Below are 5,292 nucleotides of genomic sequence, written 5' to 3' on the forward strand. Positions count from 1 at the left end.
ACTCAATTACAACGGAGGTATTACACACATGCAGTAAAAGGGCTACCTTTTTCTGCATCTTTTTGGCTTTGTTCTTTAGTTCTTGTTGTTCTTTTCACATGTATTTTTTGCCTTGATTTTGTTGGTATGAAATGTAAATGCAGCATGTGTATAGAAGTTGAATCACTTACCTCCTTGATATTTTGCCTGGTTATGGCGAAATTCAGACGAACTTGGATATTTGTTCCCGTAGCATGTGGTAACCCTTGTGATGTTGATGTGGTAAACCAGGCCCCTCTCTCAAATCCTTGTGTTTGGTAGTGTTTTTCACGGGTTTTTTTGGTGGATCAGATCTGGGGCGCAGGTCATCGGTGATGGAGGCGCGTCGGGGAGAGAGGAGAACAGATCGGGGCATGTAGTTGTTTCTTGCGATGGAGGTAAGAAACTAGGTTTTGGTATAGTAAGTCACGTGCGGGGGGAGGTGGGCCAGAAGAGCTGTCTTTTTTGTCTTGGGCCTCATGCGCTGTGCGTGCTGGGCCTCGCGAAAGAAGGCTGGGTCATCGTGGGTATCTCTGGCGAAGCGGGTCACGCGGGAGGGACGCGGGTGTACGATCGTGCAGATCTGATGCTATGCGTCCAGTTGACTGATCGTTAGTCGCTTCCTTCTAGTAAATCTCAAACTTTTCACACTTTCCAGCTCATCCCAAAATCAAAAGGAGTCGAGAGACTAATTGGCACTTCTGTCTTTTTCTTTGTCCTGTCGATTGTGTGTTTGCAACTCCTCTGGGTGATTCTGATTGGCCTCATCTTCGCTATGATCATACAGTCACTAGCAGCTAACCTTGGCATGGTTACAGGTATATTAAATTCCACAACGCCCATCGCAACATACAAAACAAAATGCAAGTTGTGCTAAAAGTGGCCATATTTATTCCAACTCGCCCTCGTGCAGGAAAGCATCTCACGGAGATATGCAAGAGCGAGTATCCGAAGCCGGTGATGATCTTCCTGTGGCTTCTTGCGGAGGTGGCAGTGATCGCCGCCGATATCCCGAAAGGTTCGAATCATTATGCTGTCTATACGGCCAAGTGTCCCGGCCCCCACGTTCCGTCCAATTGCTAACCCCCATGGACCGCTAGGGGCGGAGCCAGAATTTGGATTTTTTTTTGGAGGGGGGGGGGGGGCATGGCCCCCTCTCGCCCCCCTTAGCTCCACCCTGTGGACGACATTCTTTCCTCCCTATCTTGTTGTCCGTACTCAACCATTGCTAACCATATGAATCTTAAATTAACCACATCCCTTAATAAAAAAACACTAATAGCAAGTATGCACACCGTGGAGTCAACATGCTGAACTGGTCTACATAATTGTGTTACTTTGCCACTGACCTGCCCAATTGTCTTTTGTTGAAAACACTACGTATCAAGGCGAAAACATGTTTTTTGTTCTTGTTTTCTCGCCGTGGAACGACGGCAGCAATTGAAAACAGCAACAATCTTGTAGTAATCTATAATAACATGCATGTCTTCTAAGTTTCTTACGAAATCGATCGGTTAACTTGTTTGTTTACGCAGTGGTCGGGACGGCCTTTGCTTTCTACCTACTATTCCGTATCCCAGTGTGGATCGGGGTTCTCATCACCGGCTCCAGCATGCTCCTCCTCCTTGGCCTGCAAAGATACGGGGTCCGGAAGTTGGAGTTTTTGAGCTCAATGTTGGTTTTCGTCATGGCGGCGTGCTTCTTCGGGGAGCTAAGCATAGTGAAGCCTCCGCCGAAGGAGGTACTGAAGGGGTTGTTCATTCCCAAGCTCAAGGGAATGGCGCCACCAGAGACGCCATTGCCCTCCTTGGAGCTCTAGTTATGCCGTAAGGGTCTATTGCTAGAAACTGTCTATGACTATAACTGTGAAAATGTTATTAATTATGGCTAACTAATTAAACATGGTTTCTCATTTTGTTTGACAGACACAACTTGTTCTTGCACTCCGCGTTGATGCTGTCCAAGAAGACGCCGGCATCAGTAAGAGGAATCAAGGTCGGTTTCTTAATTTGTACTCCCAAATAAGAAATAAATTCTGAAAGAGCAAAACACAAAATACAAATGTTTTGGGGACAAATGACTTTTTTTCACTTTAAGCCCCCTAACTTTTTTTCCTTCACTGATTCTCCTATGGCCGGGGGGCAGTGCCCCCCCCCCCCCCCCCCCCCATCTACCTACTAAATATATGTGTCTGTCGATCAGGACGCTTGCAGGTTCTTCCTCTACGAGAGTGGCTTCGTGCTGTTTGTGGCGCTACTCATCAACATCGCCGTCGTCTCCGTCTCCGGGACTGTTTGCTTTGTACATATCTACAATAACAATAATGCTACTCTGCTGATTAATTACAGTAGGGTGTCTTTTACTCTTTTGATTTGATTGAAATGCTTTGTGTTGTTGGATGCATCAGAACGTGCTGGGCAGGTCGAGCTCGATCGTATACGGGGTGGCGCTGTTGGCCTCAGGGCAGAGCTCCACCATTACCGGCACATATGCCGGCCAATATGCAGGTACTTTCGAGCTATGTCTAGTCTAGAAATAAGTAGTTATGTGCCGTTTACTTACCTGTCATCTTTTTTCTGATAATTTGTGCGTCCGTAGGAGTCCACCACTAATTTCTAGTTTTATTAGTAGTCCCGCGTGCATCTTTGGTTTTCTTAATCCGACGACTCGATGGTGTGATAAATCTTAAAGCATAACCTGACCCTTCTTTCCCCCCTTGTGAATGGACTACCAGGGGTTCTTGGACATCAAGATGAAGACGTGGCTGAGGAACCTGATGACACGCTGCATCGCCATTGCGCCCAGCCTAGTCGTCTCCATCATCGGCGGGTCGAATGGCGCCGGCCGTCTCATCATCATCGCGTCGGTACGGCGACCTCACCTTTCTCTCTTTACACGAGCCTCCCTCACTGTCGATATTAGGGAGAACGAAAACGACGGCGGCTGCACTTGCACCGGCGAAACGCCGGTCCCCGTCGCTGTTCGGTCAGAAAACACACACACATATATAGTGCCCGTCCACTACTATATTTCGCACGACTTAACTACGACTTACTAGCAGCCAGCGATCGAGTGCTTGACTGACAAATATGCACTAGCAAATTAAGCATCTGAAAACTTCTATGCCCTTCTCGTAACAACCGCGACGGAATGATTGGGTTCTATCTTATGCATAATTGGTTTCATTCATTCATTCATTCATTCATTCATGTGATGGGATCTTCTTTCTGCAGAAGATACTGTCGTTTGAGCTGCCGTTTGCACTCATCCCGCTTCTCAAGTTCAGCAGCAGCAGCAGCAAGATGGGCCCGCACAAGAACTCCATCTACAAAAGCATTCGCTATTTTTCCCTCCCTCCATGTTGCTTGTTTTTGGACACGTACTCCTGCCTGCATGCATGATCATGCACCTCAATAATTGTGCTGCATCCCCACACAACCGTACCAGTTCCACCCTAGCTATCTGCCTAGCTAGCCTTGTACTGATCGGTGGTCACCCTACATGTCATGTTCTTGATGAAAATGCAATGATCGATCGATGCACTTGACCACTTGTACAACGCAGCGCATGTACGTCCAAGCTGAACCAAACAAATAGTTGGTACTATCAAGCATACCGATTCACATGCATGATTATAATGCTAGTACAACGATCGTCGATGGATATCATGTTGATAATAGCATCATGATATCAAGCAAAATTGGTATTTCGTCCCTCCAGCTGATTCTGTCTAGCTCCGCCACTCTGCTGCTCTGTTTATCGCAAATTAAATGCTCGTACGTGTGTGCAGATCATCGTGTTCTCGTGGACGCTTGGGCTGATGCTCATCGGCATCAACGTCTACTTCCTCAGCACCAGCTTCATGGGGTGGCTCATCAACAGCTCGCTGCCCACCTACGCCAAGGTGCTCGTCGGAGTCGTCGTCTGCCCGCTGATGCTCGTCTACCTCGTCGCCGTCGTCTACCTCACCTTCAGGAAAGACACCGTCGTCACCTTCGTCGCAGACTCATGCAAGGCCGACGCGGAGAAGGCTGCGGCCGGCAGTGGGGAGGACGATGATGAGCCCATGCCCTACCGGGAGGACTTGGCAGACATACCGCTCTGCCCACAGCACAGGCTAGTTATAGAGACTATGATAGCAACATGCATCGCCTCGTCTTGTGAACATGTATATGTACGATGAAGTAGTAATTGCTCGTATATGTTTTGGGATCGCCTATACATCAGGTACCTGAAAACATGTTGTTTTCAGAGTTAGTCACTTTCTCTCATGAGCGTACAAACAACATCCAACGACCAGCATGCGCGCACCATTCTTCTTCCTCCTTTTCTTCTACGTCTGGCCACGATGGGTACCCCCCCCCCCCCGCCTACCTAGCCCTAACCGCCTGCCCTCGTCCTTCGTGCCCCATAACTATCGCCGCCTTGCCGCCCGGCCCTCCCCTCACCGTTGATCCCACTAACCCCATCAACCATCACTCTCCCCCACCCCCCTCCCCATTCGCATGAACCCCGCCACCCCTCGCACCTTCCACCCCCTGGTTAAGTTCGTCCTCACCCTCTGTTGGAAATTCGCCACAGGATTGATCACATCAAATTGCACGAACACACGCGCACACAAAACTGATAGCCAAGGGCTTTTTTTTAGCCAAAGGCTCGTATCATGCCCTTTGTTTTCCTCTTTATTTCTATTTTCTTCTTTTCTCTGTGTTACAAAACTCACCCAACACTGCGTATATATACACATAGCCAGGACTATCCTACTCGAAGCCGACTCACCCAAGCCAACACGTACCAAAACTAGCACACGGAACCGACTCAACTGAAACTATTCCAATCCCTATACGTACTACTTCTCAGTACTAGGACACGGCCAACTCCTGGCATACAAGCCAACTAAGACACCAAATCGGACTCTCTTAATCACCGGCTACCTTGATTACGCTTATACTAATTCTTACGAAACTTAACTAGTAAAGCTCATACACATATAATTGTTTGGATTATTCCAACATTCACCCCCTAATCCAAACATCCCTCTTTATTCGACGAGACACGCAGACGATCACCTCTTCATCTTGTCCCGCTGATTGCCTCCGGTGACGAGACTTACTGGACCACAGCTTCTCTCTTCTTGCAACGATGGCCACCACATCATCACCACCATACTTTTGTGCCGACTTGAAACCTGAAACCAACGATTACCCGGACTACCAGCCACGCTGCCGCATCTTAGCGTGCTACATGCAGACTAAACACATAGCCTCATGCAGG

General features: G+C 48.3%; 1 pseudogene; it reads left to right on the forward strand.

Annotated features, from left to right (window-relative positions):
• The first annotated feature begins 410 nt into the window (after window positions 1-410).
• Window positions 411-4,357, forward strand: LOC123090242 (metal transporter Nramp5-like; annotated as a pseudogene).
• Window positions 4,358-5,292: the final 935 nt, after the last annotated feature.

The sequence above is a fragment of the Triticum aestivum genome, chromosome 4B (genome assembly GCF_018294505.1).
Source record: "Triticum aestivum cultivar Chinese Spring chromosome 4B, IWGSC CS RefSeq v2.1, whole genome shotgun sequence".
In the NCBI taxonomy this organism is placed as follows: domain Eukaryota; kingdom Viridiplantae; phylum Streptophyta; class Magnoliopsida; order Poales; family Poaceae; genus Triticum; species Triticum aestivum.